The 17121-nt window shown below is 47.5% G+C and overlaps 1 protein-coding gene across 4 annotated transcripts in view; it reads right to left on the bottom strand.

The window, feature by feature from the left end:
• LOC148020631 (glycoside hydrolase family 2 protein) overlaps positions 1-17121 on the bottom strand; it is a 254701-nt gene that overhangs the window by 79705 nt on the left and 157875 nt on the right. The window lies entirely within an intron of this gene.

Raw genomic sequence — 17121 nt, 5'->3', positions numbered from 1 at the left:
GAGTCCGTTGGTTTTCTTACAGATCCAGACTCTAGTACCAAGTGGGGTGTCCACTTGGGGTTCAAATGGGTGAGTAGGGGATAGACCATCCAATATCTAGGGTTCCATGTGGGACTCGACATCACTCCTCCCTAGCAGTTTCTTGTAGTTCTCGACTCTATTAGGTGTAAGCTAACCTACTGGAGCACTGCCTGCCTTTCCTTAGCAGGCCAAGAGCCCTGGTGGTCAACCAGGTCCTCCTAGCGATGGCTTGGTACATCGCCTCTTATCGTTGCTTCTCCTTGTCTTGTGTGGTTCACCTTCGCCGCCTAGAGCAGAATTTTCTCTAGGCTGTGGCTCAAATGGTTCCGAGGATTCCCGAGCCAAGGTGGCTCGGGTGACCATCATCCAACATCAGTCTGAGGGAGAGCTTAGGATCATCAACTGAGAGTTCTAGAGCTTGGCCCTTTTGGTCAAGCAATTGGTCCATGGTCTTACACTAGGTGGGCAAACCTGAAGGTCCTTTTGTAGAAGGGTCTCTAGGAGTGCAGACTGAGGCTTGGCGATGGTTGGAGACCATTCTTGAGATGGATCTTCAGGACTGCCCAGATAACGCCACCTAGATCTTCCTTCCTCCGTAACTTACTTTGAGTGTAGCAAGGCCTTCACAAGGCCCTAGTTTAGAGGCCCCCAAGATGCCAAGAGGAGATAGACTGCCAACTAGTGGTCTGAAACCCCCAGGTTAGAGATCAGGGTGGGATACAGATTGGTGAGTGCCTTCTCGTACTGTCAAGACGTGGCAAGAGGTGAACAGGATGGCGGATCAGAAGGTGTTGTAGCAAGCACAGATTGTCAAGGAGGAGCTGGGGTGAGAAAAAGGGAGATTGACTTAGTGATCCCTCAAGAGTGGTTACACCCCCGATCAGAGACTGCCGATTAGAGAGTCAGTGGAGCCTGGCGAGGTGTGGGCTACTAGATTCTCACCGGTAGGTATCCCCTTACAAGTGGTTACACCCCCGATTAGAGACCCCCGATCAGAGAACCAGTGGAGCCTGGCGAGGTGTCCGCTACTAGATTCTCACGGGCAAGTATCCCCTTACAGGTGGCAAGTAGAGTGGGCGGTGCCCCATATGGGACTTTCTTCATCATGCAAGATGGGGGGCATTTGGTTCTTGATAGAGGGCACTAAGATGAGGAGATTGTTGTCCTTCCTTGGAGGAGGATTCGTGTGGTTGTGGACAATAGGGAAAGACCTGGCGACTGGATCCTTATGTGCCTTGGTAGGAGTTTCGGGAGTGGCGCCTTTGCATATGGGAGAGCAGGCCACTTGATGAGCTAGAGTGGGACCTTGGAGAGGCTATGGTTGGCCACTACGGTTGCCAAGAAGCCACTAAGGTTCTTGGAGTACACAACCAGGAATCGTAGACATATACTAATACAGGAGGACATGGATTGGGCACCTTCGCGTAGCAGATACTAGGCGGAGCACAGCATCACAAATGCCTTCCGGCCGACTTTTTGGCGAGGCTTGTGGGATAGTTGGAGGCCGAGAAGGGTATCGTATTTCCTTTGGCTTTTGGCACATGGGGGTCTACTTGTTGTTGGGAGTTGGTTGGCTCAAATGGAGCAGCATGGAGGCTATAAGTGTTGGCCACAGCAGCAATTGGAAACTCCAAAGAAGTGCCTTTGGTCTTGCAAGGCGGCACAACTCACATGGTGAGGAGCCCACCGTATTCTCCGTTGTGTGGCACCCAGCCTTGGATGCATCTCGTGGGGGCCTTTTTGTTGGCAGGCAATCAACTAGGGCTGTCGCCTTTTGAATGAGGCTAGGTTACAGGACACGATTTTTCTCGTTGAGGCTGGGTCTTGTGCAGTGGTCGGCTTGGAGGCTTTACCCAACCACAAGTATCGGAGCCCACAGCAGAGTGCTCGCACGTATGGGAGGTCATAGGGAGTCTTACAGGATGATACATTTGGAAGGCACGCTGTCAAGTGGTTTTTGGCGGGGTGTGCCCTCAGTATATGTGACTTTGGCAGAGCTGTGAACCTCCATCATCCACTCCCTCCTCAACCGTTGGGACTTGATGCAGCGCGAGTCTCAAGCTCGTCAAGAGCTCCGTCTTCACTTTCTGCTCACATGGGGCGGCCATGACCTATTCTTCATGATGCAAGCGGGCAGCCCCAAATGGCGATACACCACCCCCTCCATGGCTTCTTGCCCCCATCCCCCTTAACACCACCTTGAGAGGCTTGTATACATCATGGATTTGTGATTTGCATCAGCTCTAGCTAGTCTGTTGAGTAGTGCACTTCATTGTAATCAGTCTTCTGAGTAATATAATTAGCCACATTCTAAGAGTAAAGTTTCCCCCCTCATTACATCTAGTCTCTTCTCCTTTTTCTCTCTTTTTCTTTTTGTTTTGCTTTTTTTTGCTAGTCACCTCTTCCTGTGTGTAACCATCTATTGGCTATTAAAGTGAAAAGCAACTCACAACAGTTGTATACTTTGTTTGAAAGAGAGACTCCTATTCAACCTTCCAAGCACAATGATAGCGCATATGACTGCCTTAACTACCAAGGTAACCCATGAATGTTCTGCATATACTCTTGCACATGACCAACAAAAAGTGCAATGGTGATCCAAAGTGGCATGACCTGGGTGTGGGACCAGTTTCAGGAAAGACCAGATTTCTCAATAAATCCTGAACCCCAACTAATGAAGAGGAAAGCCTCTTTTGCAAGGACAACTGGGGCCTGGGCTAATCAACTACACAAAGAGCAAACCTTGAGTAACAAACGAATGATCGCACAACTAAAACAATTAAAGTTCATTAACTTTTTCTTTCTTGGATCTGGAAGGAATATTTTGGCCGTTAATCTGTCATCAATTAGCAGTTAGTTTGGCCTAATTTAGCCTTTCTCAACACCCCGTCTCAGGCCCCAAAAAGATCCCAAGAAAACAACAGTAACAAGAGATCATTTTTGTTTTTGTATGCACATACATATATGTAGGGGGGGAGAGCATGGGTGTTGAGCAAGGTAGTTAGGTACGATCCGTCCGATCCATCTAGTTAGTGGACTTAGTATCGTACTCAATGTACAAAAAGAAAAGTCTGAGAAAATCTGTTGTTTCATACGGTCATTAAAAAATACATAGAGATTTAAGGGTTAGGTTAGTAAATATTACTTGTTTTAACATGAGAGTGGCTTCCCATAAGATAGAGTGTTAGAAGGCATTATCCGTCCAATACTAATACAGTTTACAAACCACAAATGTCTTTGCTTTAGTCTTCAATAATGAGTCATGAACACATGATGAGAGGTTGAGTCAAAATGTAGATCCAAGACTCTAGTCACAACTAATTTTCAAGATCCAATTTCATTTATAAGACTGAAAACATGCACAATGCGTCAAAAAAAGAAGCTAGCTGCAATGATGGATCATGGTATGGCAAATCACAAGTGCCAAGTGGCAAGTACAAAAAGTAGTGGATCCAAAAAGAAATTAAAGGCTAAGACTCAAGGTGAGATGTATGTAATGCGAAGGCTTCATGAAGAGGCTTAGACATTGCAATAAGGATAAAGGATATACAGATATAGCTAGAGGTGGGGGAAGGCAAAGAAGACGAGGTAAAGGAAGGGCAAATAGAAATAGAGTTACACATAGGGGATAAGGATTTTTCAGCCTATTCAAGTGGAGGGACCAGCAAATAATCGAATTTGGGGAACGCTCCATGCCCGTCACTTCGCATCGCTGCCCCCCGCCCCGACTCCTCGCACCTGCCCCATCTACCCACGCCTGCTCTCAACTGTCGCCCCCGCCCCCATTGCTCGCCCTCCCCCCTCCGCGGCCCAAACTGCTCGCGCTCACCCTGACCGCCGCTGCCATTGCGCACCCTTCCCCCTGCCCGTTGCGCTAGGACACACCACCCCCCGCCATCTCCCTCCCCCGCGGAGCTACCTCTTCCCTAGCGCTGCCCCCTCCCTCCGCTCTTCTACTAGCGCCCCCCCCACCAAGCCACCCCCTATGCCAGACCCCCGCAATCTCCACTCTATCCGGCAGACCTACCACTTTCCCGACCATCCGTGGCGTCCAACACCTCCCCCAATGCCAAAAACAGCAAACCCCCCCCCCCCCCCGGCCCATCGTTCCCTCCCACCCTCCAGTTGCTCCCTCCATCTGCAGCAACTTTCCCCCTCAGGTAGCACCGCAAGGTGATTGGTAGTTTTTCAGAAGAGACACACAATGAAAACCTTTGGTTAGACGCCAGCGCATTCAGTGAGTGTCCCCTAGTAAAACACCTTGCGCGTCGTCCTCTTTGAGGAGCAACTCTTAGCCGTCCGAGCTAAAGAGCTAGAGCTAAAGAAAACAACGATTTATGGTTAGGTAGTAGGACATTCCCCAATGCCCAGCTTCGAGACTGGCTTCACTCAACGTTGCGCATCGCACAACGTAGAGTGAAGCCAGTCTAATGGGCCAAGGGATCTTCATGGTTCGGCTCAATTTGGCAAATGTAGCTCGTGAGTTACTTGCCAGTTCACCATATGCATCCACGAAGGAGGTCATATACATGGTCCCTTGGTATAGTGGCTTCACTGTGGAGGCATTTGCACTCCACAACAGGTTTCTTCGCCACCCAGTCACCCTTCTCTTTCTCAGCCTGGCGATAGAGTATCGCCAGTTGGTGGAAGACTTTGGACGGCTCTTCGGCACTGTCCTTCCCACGTCCTTTGCAGACGCACTAACAGCCACAGAAGTCCCAAAGGTACAGGTTGCAGTGAAAGAGGTCAAGAATATCCCGCAGTTCCTAGAGACTAAGACAGGCGCACACTCCTTTAGACAGTAGATCATTGTGACTGGGCAGCTAGGGCAATGCCTACGCTGCCATGACTTTGAGCACCAGGCAACAGAGTGCACGCACTTCAATGCTAGGGCGGCTCCACTGACAGGCCCACATGTGGATGCGGATGGTTTCACAGTAGTACAAACACGATAGAGAGGGAGACGGCAGGGGGGACCGCAGGGAGCTCCTCAAACAGAGCCACGACATGGTGTTGGAGAGCGAGCGACCTCCCCTCGACAGAGCACCACGAGTGTTGAGTGTTGAAATGACTTGTTTTTTGGCTGATTTTTGTTGTTTTTGAGAGCTGAATGGTTGATTTTATGAGATGATTGATTGATTTAGAAATGGTTTGAGACTGTTTTGGATGGTAATGATTGTGTTTTGGAATATCATGATGTTTGTTGGTGGTTCTGTGATGTTCTGATAGGTTCTGATTGGTTCTGTATACCTTCTGTTTTGCTCTATTTTGGTCTGTTTTGTTCTGATTGTCTTCTGTAAAGAGGGAAGGGGTATTGATTGATGAAGAATGAGATATTGTGAAAGCTTATTGAATGGTTTGTGAGAGTTTGGAATGGTTTGAGAATGAGTTATGAGGTTTTGATGACCTTCTGTAACCTTCTGTAGGCCTTCTGTAGAGCTTCTGCTTCTGTTCTGTACTGTAGCTGTTCTGGTACTGTTCTGTAGACTGTTCTGTATGCTTCTGTAAGTGTTCTGTGGAATGTATGTGTGACTTTGGGAAAGTTTTCTAGCCTTGGAAAGAGGTGAATACAAGTGCAAAAGAGCTGAAAGAAGTGGAAGAAGTAGCTGCCAAAGACTCAAGTGAAGACTAGAGTGAAGTGACAGTAGTGAGCTATGAAAGGACACTGTAGTGGCTCTGGTGACTCTTCATATCAAACATACCTCTTGGGAGGGGTATCCACGACCTAAGAGTGATTATTGAGAGTAATTTTGAGAGATTGTAGTGAGGACATGATGTATTATTGATGGAGAGAGAGAGAGAGAGTCAGAGATAGCCAATTCCACTCAAACAGAGTGATTGTATATGAGAGATTGAGAGAGAAGACTATGAAGATATTGAAGATGAATACTATGTGATGTATTTCCATTCAAAGATGGTGTATTTCTTTGCTTTCTTTGTTCTCTTGATGGATTTTATGAAAATATTGAAGAATATGGTTGATTCTATTAAATCCGTGGGAGATCTACATGATGCTGTATGAAGATTTGTTCTGCCTGGTGTTCTTTTCTTCATTGTGATCATATGAAACATGATAAACAAGCTTGTTGATGTTACAAGATAGATTTTCTTGCAAGAGAATTCCCTTTTCCTTGGTGTTCCTCTTGGGGCTCCATGTTTTTGGTGCGCAGCCGGGGAATCTTGCCATCAACAAGCACCAGAAGAGGCTGAAAATGAAGGAAATGGCATTGCCAAGAAGAAAAGAATTCAATGGATGTTTGTAAAGTTCCTTCTTCCACTGAAGAGTTGGAATTCCTCATAATCAAAGTCACTTTCCACAAGAAGTTCATCTCACAATGGCGGAAACACATCACCATCATGATGCATGCTCTATGTGGTGGACAGTTTCCTCTCCCTGTTGAAGCAACAGAAACTTGCATCTTGGTGGCAAACTGTTTGGGAATAAACTGAAGAGTAGAAACAGAGAGAATGACCATCCATGGAAGATTTGGCATTCATTGAGAAGTTTCCAGATAACATCAAGTGGGAGATTGTGAAGAAGCTTCAGGAGTCTTGGTCTGTAGAGGTTCACAAAGACAAGAAGGAAAAAAGTTGGAATTTGTTCGTAGACGCTCAACAGCAAGATACATGGGATGCTTGGTGTACTGACAATCTTCTGTTTGTTCAATTAGCAACCCACTGGAAGTTGGTAGACAGAGTGTTTTTCACAACATACACTGTTGAAACCATCAGAAGCTGGCATTACTATGATGATGGCACCACCACCATGCTCAGACGTATGCATTTTGACACCTTCAGAACCGAATACCTTCCTCTGTGCAGTGGAATGAAAGCAGAATTCAGGGACGTTGAAAAGAAAGAAGTAGAAGAAATGTTGGCAAGAGAGTCCTACAGAGACTGAAGTCTTCTGTTAACCCTCTGTGGAGCACTAACAACATAGTGGAGTCAACCCCCTGATGAATGACGCAATAAAGAGGCAAGCGTTAGAACGAGTCCAGAGGTACGTGAGAAGAGAGAAAGCAAAAATCAAGGCTGAGAACGAGCTCGCAGCAGAAGCCGCCTTTGACGCCCTTGCGGAACTCTTTACAGAAGTCCCAATGGCACATCAAGCCCTTCCTCCTCCTGCTGGAGGTCCACTTCCAAGCCAGATCCGTCCTGGAAATATTGATGACAGGCCAGCGAATGTAGTCCCATTGCCAGTTTTTAAGGGAGAGTACAATGAAGACCCCGATCTTCATGTAGCAGAGTTTATGGTAGCGTGTGTGGCTAACAATGCCAGAACCCCTGAGCATTGGTTAGCGATATTCCCCGCCACTTTCAAGGGCGCGGCGTTTCAGTGGTATGAGAGACAAGCAGCAGGAACTTTTGGCACATGGGACGACCTGAAGTTGGCCTTCCTCACTAAATTCAGGCGTGAAGGTTTTGAAGAGCGGATGAGAGAGAAATTTATGAACCTAAGTCAATCCTCTAGAGAAAGAGTAGAAGCTTATGTCTCAAGAATGGAATCCTTCCTGAAGAGATGGACTAACCATAATCTACATGATGGCATTCAGAAGGGGGTGTTTCTCAGAGGATTACAACCAGAAGTCCGTAAGTTTGTGGAGCTACAAAGACCAGCCACCCTGCAAGCTGCAACAGAAGGTGCAAGACTGTACGATGAAGTGGAAGCTAGATTGGCGATGAATACAGGAAGAGGAGTCCTACCTCCTCTGATGCCAGGAATGATGTATCCACCAAATGCAGTCCCAAGGATTGTTCCCTACCCCTACCAACAGATGCCCCCGGTATCACAGTACAGTGCACCAAATCCACAGTGGCCACAATCCATGTCTCAAATGATGGTTCAACCACAACAACAATGGTCCCAACCAATTTCCTCAATGCCAAATCAGCAGCAACAGTGGAATCCTACCAACTGGAGCCAACAGCCAACAGTTCAAACAGGAGCTCTGAATCAGAACCAGAACAGAGACCCCTCTGTACCAGCCCAACCCGTTTATGCAGTGATTACAGAGACTCCTCAAAACCCTCCTGCCAGTACGTCAGGAGGAGAAAGCTTGAAGGATTATTTATCCAACTCAGTTGCAAACATCAAAAAGGAGTTGATGGATGTGATTACAGAACAACTACAGACGCTGAAAGTGAATACCGCTGACATATCCAACGTTGCAGGAGCAGGAAGAGATGTGATGCGGTCAAATACTTGGTGTGGTAAGTGCCATCAAGCAGGCCATTTAGCCACTGAATGTACACGAAAACCAACCATCCCTGGAGTCTTCTGTTCCTACTGTTTGTGGAAGAATCATACAGAGGACATTTGCTCTCTGAAGGAGATGCATGATAGGAGAAGGAAGGAAGAAGACGCAAGATTCAACCTGCTGGAATCCAAAATGACAATACAAGATATTGGACCCAAGCCTAGAGAGTTTGGTCCTAATTTCGGACCCAGAAGATTTCCTTCTCAAAGTTACAGAGGAAGACAGTCTCGCGGTGGTCAGAGATCAGAAGTGGAATGTTACAGATGCGGAGAAAAGGGATACATCTCACCAAATTGTCCAAATCCTTGAAGGTCGGTGGATTACAAGCCCTTATGCAGTCGATGCAAAGGAGAAGGCCACACTGCAAAAGATTGTCCAAGCCCAGCCCCAGTGAAAAACAGTGCTACTGATAGTCCGGCCAAGGCCCAAGAGCCTACCTCCAATTTAGTGGAATTGGAAGTTGCTGCCATCACTCGTGCAAAGCAGAAGGAACCACCTGTCCAGAAAGAAAATAACCCTCCTGCCAGAACAGTGAAGTTTAATCTTCCACCAGAAGAACAGAACAGAACAGAGCCTAACAGTGCCGTACAGAGCACTACAGTGCCACAGAGAGTTACAGAGACAGTTACAGAGACAGCACCAGAGGTCCAGGATACAGAAGAGGAGGAAGCGCCGCAAGTAGTAGAAGAAGTTCCCATGATTCCTCTGTTGGAAGAAAGAGGAAAAATGAAAATGGGTGTTGCCCCATTCCCTAATCGGTTAGAGAAGCCAGTGGATCCTATTAAGGAATACGATCTAGTTAGAGATCTAGATACCTTTAAACCAAACCTCACATTCCGACAATTATTGATGTTGTCTCCCAGTTGCCGGAAAAGATTCAAAAGTATACTGACAAGAAGACGTGGCTTAAGGATTGCTCCCTCAATAGCAACAAAGTTCAACAAGGCTCCAGAACCTGTCAAAGAAGTGGATGTGGCTAACGCTTTCCTAGATCCGGGTGTGTGGATAGAAGGCTACTTTATTTCAAATGCACTGATTGATGGTGGTTCATCAGTGAACATTATGACGGATGTTACAATGAAGGATCTAGGCCTACAAGGTGTGCAACCCACCCAATGGCTCATCAGACTGGCGGATCAGAGTAGAATCAAGCCTTTGGGCATTCTTCCATATGTGAAGACTACAGTGGCTGGAAAAGATTATTGGCTAACCTATCTGGTGGTGAAGCCAAACTCTTATGGTACATCTTATCCTCTGTTGCTGGGCAGACCATGGCTTTTCAAAGCCAGAGCAAGGACGGATTGGTTCAAAGGAACTTTGACTTTGAGTAGAGGACCCAACAAAGTGGTGCTGAAACTGTATGGTTCTCAAAAAGGACATGGATCCACCTCCTTGGAATTATCTTCTGACTCCCCTAATGAGGCTACAGATGGAACATCAGCAGACGAAGATGCTGTCAAACAGATCCTTCCCAAGAAAACAGTGGCACAATCCTTAACAGTGGATACTGTAAGCCGACTTCCAAAAGAGGCAAAGCCATTATCAATGGGTGAATACTTCCTGCCTGAACCAGAAATGACTTCTGAAATCACTTCTGACAGTGAGATTGAAGCATGGATGTACTGCTCTCCCTGTTACATGGCCATAGCAGAAACAGAGACAGAGGCAAGAGAGGAAACAGAGAATCTGTTCTTCTGTTACAGAGCTCCTACAGAGACAGAAGCAGAAGCAGAGGCAGAAGCAGAGACAGAGACAGAAGCAGAAGCAGAAGCAGAAGCAGAGACAGAAGAGAATGAATATGATATGGACGAAGAAGATTATGAAAGTGAAACGGAAGAGTCTATCCCACCTGAAGAGGATACATTTGAGGAAGAAGTTCCAGCAGCATCAGAAGCCGACGAGCTCATGCTATGGGACAGTATGGTGATGGTACCATTTGGTCTGGTAAATGGATCTTCTCATATGCAAAACCTTTATAAGGGATGGATTAAGAAGAACAAGCCGTCTTTTAGCAGTGGTTCATGCCGTCTTAACCCATCTTTGCCAAAGAAAGATGATGATGATGCACCGTGTCAACAAGCACCAGTCCGACAAACCCAACAGAAATTAGAGGGTCCCTGTTATGTGACGTTCCTGGATGTGTCATCTTCCGAAGATGAGTCTTCAAGCCAAGAGGTAATTAATTTTGAAACCAAACCCGAAACAACTCTAATCCCATTCCAACGTCTTAAGGAGCAACCTAAGTCTCCACCAAAAGAAGAAGTTGGTTCTAGTGGGACATCAGAAGAGGACACCACTCCCTTGAAGGAGTCGGATCTGTATCCAGAAGCAGTCCGTGGGACCTTCATCCGTGAAGTAGAAGGTGAAAGGCAATTAACCTTTGTGGATGCAGAAGGCACTGAACGCCACTTGAAGGTGGGTAACAGTCTCCCAGAATAGGAGTTGTCAACCTTGTACAACTTGTTGAAAGAAAATTTGGACGTGTTTGCATGGTCCTACAAAGACCTAAAGGGGATTGATCCCACAATATGTCAACATCATATTGACTTGGAGCCTGATGCCAAGCCAGTACGGCAACGACAGAGGCGAATGAACCCGAATTATTCCACATTGGTGAAAGCGGAGCTGCTGAAGCTTCTGGAAGCCGAGTTCATCTATCCAGTGGCAAATAGTAAATGGGTTTCACCCATCGTGGTTGTACCCAAGAAGAATGGCAAATTGCGAATATGTGTGGATTTCCGAAAGCTTAATTCCAAGACAAAGAAGGATCACTTTCCTATCCCTTTCACAGACCAACTGTTGGACACAGTGGCAGGACATGAGCTTTATTCCCTTTTGGATGGATTCAGCGGATACAACCAAGTGCAAATAGCAGAAGAAGACCAGTCCAAAACAACCTTCACCACACAATGGGGGAGCTACGCTTACCGAGTGATGCCATTTGGGCTCTGCAATGCCCCTACTACTTTCCAACGACTCATGATGGCCGCATTTCAAAATCATCTACACGACTTTATTGAGGTATATCTAGATGACTTCTGTGTCTATAGTTTGATCCGTGAACACTGGGAACACCTGGAACAATGCTTTGACCGATGCTGGGAGTATGGGATTTCCCTCAACCCCGACAAATGCATCTTTGGGGTCTCTTCTGGAGTCCTGTTGGGCCACATTGTCTCTGCACAAGGGATATCAACGGACCCTGCAAAGATTGAAAAGATCGCAGCTCTGACAGCACCTACCAACCTCAAACAATTGAGGGGATTCCTAGGCCATGTGGGTTACTACAGAAGGTTTATAGCCCATTTTGCGACAAAAGCAACATCCTTGCACAAGCTTCTGAGGAAAGATGCAGAGTTCACTTGGACGAAAGAATGTGACAAAGCCTTCCACACTCTGAAGCAGTGTCTGATAGAGGCACCCATTCTGCAACCTCTTGATTGGACGAAAGAGTTCCATGTACACACTGATGCATCAATTGAAGGCTTAGGTGTTGTCCTCTGCCAAAAGGGCTCCTCGAAGCTGAATCAACCAATCTATTACGCAATCCGAAAAGTTACTGATAGGGAACGAAACTATACAGTGACCGAGCTGGAGTGCTTGGCAATGGTGTTTGCCCTAGAGAAGTTTCGCCATTACCTCCTATCTACCCACTTTAAATTTTATGTGGATCATGAGGCCCTGTCATTCTTGATGAATAAAGCAGATGTGAAAGGACGAATGATGAGATGGCTCCTTCTATTCCAGGAGTTCGACTTTGAGGTGATTACTAAGCCTGGTCGTTCCCATGTTCTGGCTGATCATCTGTCGCGTATCCCACAAACTGCAGACGAGGAGCAAGATGATCCAGACCTCCCTAATGCTTCCCTATTCTTGGTAGAAACTGTAACTCCCTAGTATGCAGACATTGCCAATCTGCTGGCAACCCAACAGTACTCTCCTGGTATTTCTAGTCGGGAAAGGAAGAAGCTCATGCTAGAATCAGCCCCCTATACCCTGCTAGGCGGTACACTGTACAAGAAAGGCAAAGATGAAGTGCTCAGAAGATGTGTTGCATGAGAAGAGATTGGGATTGTTCTGAAGGCTTGCCACGACGAGCCATGTGGAGGTCACTTTGCAGGAGAAGCTACAGCTAGAAAGGCTCTGCTAGCAGGATATTGGTGGCCTACCATTCATAAGGATGCCTATGATTACTGTAAAAGATGTGATACTTGTCAAAGAATAGAGAAACCCACGAAGACAAGTGCCATGCCATTGCAACCTATCCTTCCGTTGAAGCCGTTTGAGAAGTGGGGCATTGACTTCGTAGGTCCGATCGATCCTCCCACCAGAAGGAAACAGAACCGATACATCCTCGTATATACGGATTATGTCACAAAGTGGTGTGAAGCTAAAGCCCTAAAGCGGGACGATGGTAACAGCGTGGCCCTATTCATGTACGAGAATATCATCACCCGTTTTGGTAGTTCCTTAGAGCTGGTAAGTGACAGAGGCACTCATTTCCTCAACAAAGTCATGGAAGAGTTGACAGAGTTGTATAAGATCCGCCATCGCAAGTCCACTCCTTATTACCCCAGAGCCAACGGCGAAGTCGAAGTCACGAATCGCATCCTCTGCTCGATCCTGACAAGAACGATTGCCGCACATCGTCGTGATTGGGACGATTGACTTACAGAGGCCCTCTGGGCATATAGAACATCCTATAAAGCAGCAACAGGACAGACACCCTTCCAGCTGGTTTATGGAACAGAAGCTGTTTTTCCTGTTGAATTGGAACTACCCTCTTTGAGAGTGGCTATCAAAGAGCGTTTGGGGGAGGATGATTCACTGCAACGCCGTCTCCTGCACTTGGAATGTTTGGATGAAATTCGTAGGATGGCTCTACAGTGCATGGAAGCCACACAAGCTCGACGCAAGGCTTACCATGACAGCTTCATCAAGCACAAGGAGTTCAAAGAAGGTGATTTGGTCCTAGCCTATGATTCACGATTTGGTAAGTTTCCTGGCAAGCTTCAGCAGCGGTGGATGGGCCCCTATAAGGTACTTGCCGTCAACCCTAATGGTTCTGTCCAAGTGCAAACCGTTGATGCCTCTGATGATCCCTTTCTGATCAATGGATATCGCTTGAAGAAGTACTTCCCTCCTTGGGGATCTTGACAATTACGGACACTTGATCCTTTCCCTCGTTGGCGCGGCACTGTACTTCTTATGATGCTACTTCTAATAGCCGTTCTTCAGCCACTTCTGATGAAGTGGGCGCAACCCTCTGTCCCCTTAAACCCCCCTTCCAGCCTTGATCTCTTATCCTCTATTTTCCACCAGCAACAGTGGCGAGGTGGGTTCTGACAAATGGTCTTTCTACCATTCCCTTGCTCAATTCGAAAAAAAAAAGAAAGAACAAAAAAAAAAACACATATCGGTCATGGGAGAAAAGAACTTAGGTCCCTGTCATGCCGACCTATTCTTCGAGAAAAGGTGGAAACACCCTCGGGAATAGGGGAAAACAAGAAAAAGAAAAAGAAAAAGAAAAAAAAAACAAATCTGTTATGAGAGAAAAGGAAGAAATTCCCTGTCATAGCAGGCCTCGTTCCCAGAAAAGGTGATAAACACCCTTGGGCGAGAAGCTGGCTGTGGAAAAGGTGGTAACACCCAGCAGTCCAGGAAGTGGATTCATTAATTGATATCCCTAGGATCCAATTCCGAAGCCCCCTCCCTTGGTACGCTGTGTCCTGGGTCTCTTTGCAAAGTGACTACCTGTCCTCCAACAGACGACATGTTCCTGTCCAATACAATATTCGATGTGATGGCTACCTCCCTGGGTACACCTCTTTAACAATTGATGACGCGCTCTTCATCAACAACCAATAGAGTGGCGTGAGCTTTCAACCTAACCGGATGGGGAAGTGAGTACGGTTGCCCTCTGTATCTATCAACAGAGAGTGAGACAAAGGGTGGGACGAAAGACCAATCTTTTCCCTTCAAATCAAATGAGAGGTGAGAAGTGTGAATGAACTGTTGCACGCACGGGATGGGCCTCTCAAAGCACAAAGCACAATTTGTTTCTGTGCACTGCACCATAAGGCTCCCTTGCCTTTCTTCTCGCACCGTATGCCGGCACAGGGCAGGATGCACAGTTGCACCATCAAATGCGCACAAGGCATACAACCTTTGCACAAGTGACTGTGAGGATTACATCAATGGGTTTCAAGAAAAGGCTGCCCTCCTGTATCTATCAACAGAGAGTGAGACAGAGGGTGGATTGAGTGTGACTGGAGTTTCTTCAATCAATTACCGAGAGGTGAGATTGAGGGACGTTACGACATTTGGAGTCAGGTATGCTCCACTTTCCCTGTGCACCCACGGGATGGGTCTTTACCGTCATCACAAGACACATCACCCTGTTCTGTACACTGCACTGTAAGGCTCCCTTGCCTTCCTCCTTGCACCTATGCCAGACGGGTTGGACGCACTAATGCACCATCAACTGTGCACCCTGGCATACTCTTTCTGCACCATTCCCCCTTGTCGATTTCTAAACCGGGTATGAGATACGGGTTTTAATCATTCTTCCTCGAGTGATATTAGTCATGGGGCGAGTGACTGTTCTTTCATTTCGTTTGAGTGATTGTGAGTTGAGTGTAGTATCCCTCATCATCGACGAATTTCCTGCGATTCCTTCCATCAGCTACCTCCCTGGGTGCTGCCGCGTGGTCCCTTCCATGACGGACGTGTGCCGAGAAGATGCCTTGGTACCTCCAGACGCCAACAACAACACTGGACGTGCCATCGACACTCACTCTTACTTTGATCCTCAACAAAATGGGCCAAGTTTTTCTAACCCTACAACTTTTGTTTCTCAATGCTGGTCATGTTTTAAGTGTCGGGACGTTAGTGGATGGTCTGTGGCGTGGTCCTAGGTCCCTGTTGCTCGGTTAACCCTATCCGTTAAGGTCTTAAGTATGGGGACGCGTCCCTGCGCGTCTACCGTGCATACCTTTCTGCATATACCTTACTCTGCTCATGCATGAATGCCTTGCCTTGTTTTTACCTTCATGGGATCCCTTTCCAACCACCCGTTTATGTTCCACCCACCCTTGGGGCTGTTCCCCAGCAGTTTTCCTTCATTCCTTGATTTTGAGGTCCTACTATATGAATGCATCCTACGTTCACCAAAGTCCCAATCCAACCTTATAGCCCTGTTCCCCCCATTGAACTGACCATTTTTCCTTTTTACCTACCTTTGTTCCGGTGCACGGTTTTCAAGTTATTAATTTTTGAAGCATTTTGCGCAAATTAGCCGGTTTCCCATGTGAACGCGCTTTTCTAGCTTCGGAACCGTGCTCTGATATCATAGCCCTGCCAACCACTTTTCCCCTGACATTTTTCCTTTTTCCTCCGAGCCATTTTGATACACGGTTTGTCCATTATAAATTTTCCAGGTTTTTACGACTTTTTCGTGCGTATTTTTTGATATTTTTCCATGTGAACCTGCCCTGTTTGCATCAGAATTCCAATTTGATTTGACAGTCGTGTCCCCTGTGCCTTTCCCCACCTTTTTTTTTTTTCCTCCACCGTTTTTCGACTTCCGGATTTTTACTTATTAATTTTTAAATGAGTTTTCGGACGTATTTTTGGAGTTTTTCGCAATTGAACCCTTCCTCCTTCCACCGGAACTGCGGTTTAACGTGATAACCCTGTGCCACTCCTTCTTGCGGACATTTTTCCTTCTTACTGCATGTCTTTCCGGTGAACGGTTTGTCCGATATTAATTTCCGATCTCATTTTCAGGGTTGTTTTTTGGGTTTTTCCCATGTGAACGCGTCTTATCTCCGTCGGAATTATGTTTTGATGTGATAGAATTGTCGTGCACATCTTTCTGCACAGTTTTCCTTTTTTCTGCACCTCATCCCGATGCATGGATTTTTCGATATTAATTTTTAATCGCGTTTTTTGGTTCGCTTTTTGTGTTTTTTACACGGACCGCCCTTTCCCTCCCCGGAACCCCCGTCCCGTATTTTCCTTGTTTTCCGCCTGCCGTCCTACCCACTTTTTGTTTTTACGCTATTTCGTTTTGACGTCCGGATTGGGAGTTATTAATTTTTTTTTTATTTTTACGTGTATTCGCGCGCCCGTTTTGCGCGTGAACGCACCTTTTTTCGATTTTACGCATCCCCACGCGCCACAGTCGTGTCCGCATAACCCGTACCGTCATCCCAGCGTCATTTCAATCCCGTCACGGCAAATTTTTTTACCCCGCCCCACGCATGTGCGCGGGACTGGGGTATGCACCCTCGGGCCCTGCCTAACCCCCTTGGCCCACCCTCTACCCCCCCTTGGGCCCTGCCTAACCCCCTTGGCCCACCCTCTACCCCCCCTTGGCCCTACCCACCCCCCTTGGGCCCTGACCACCTACCCTGCCCACCCCTTCTCCCCAACCGCCTACGCCTTCCCTCCAACCCCCTCCCTCTCCCTCTTCTTCCTGCGTACTCCTATCCTCCTCGTGCCTCTCCCTCCTCCATCCCCTCCCCTCCTCCTCCATTCCCTCCCTCCCTTTCTTCCTCCTTTCCTCCTCCTCCCTCTCCACCCGCTTCTCCATCTTCCCCCCTCCTCCTTTTCTCCTCCTTCCTCCCTTCTCCTTCCCCTCCTTCCTCTCCCTCCAGTGCAGGCCGCCGCCGTCACAGTGCAGGCCGCCGCCGTCGCAGCGCAGACCACCGCCGTCGCGCCCCAGGCCGCCTGCCCCGTCAGCCGCCTGGCGGTTGTCGCTGGCGCCCGCCCTCCCGCCGCAGATCGCCGCCAGCCTGCCGTTCCCTCCCTCGCAGCAGCACCAGGAACTCCCTCCATG

This window comes from Lygodium microphyllum, chromosome 18, assembly GCF_053477565.2.
Source record: "Lygodium microphyllum isolate KBCC chromosome 18, Lygodium_microphyllum_v1.1.10, whole genome shotgun sequence".
Classification (NCBI taxonomy): Eukaryota; Viridiplantae; Streptophyta; class Polypodiopsida; order Schizaeales; family Lygodiaceae; genus Lygodium; species Lygodium microphyllum.
Note: the sequence above shows the minus strand (reverse complement) of the source record. Positions and strands in the feature narration are given on the sequence as shown.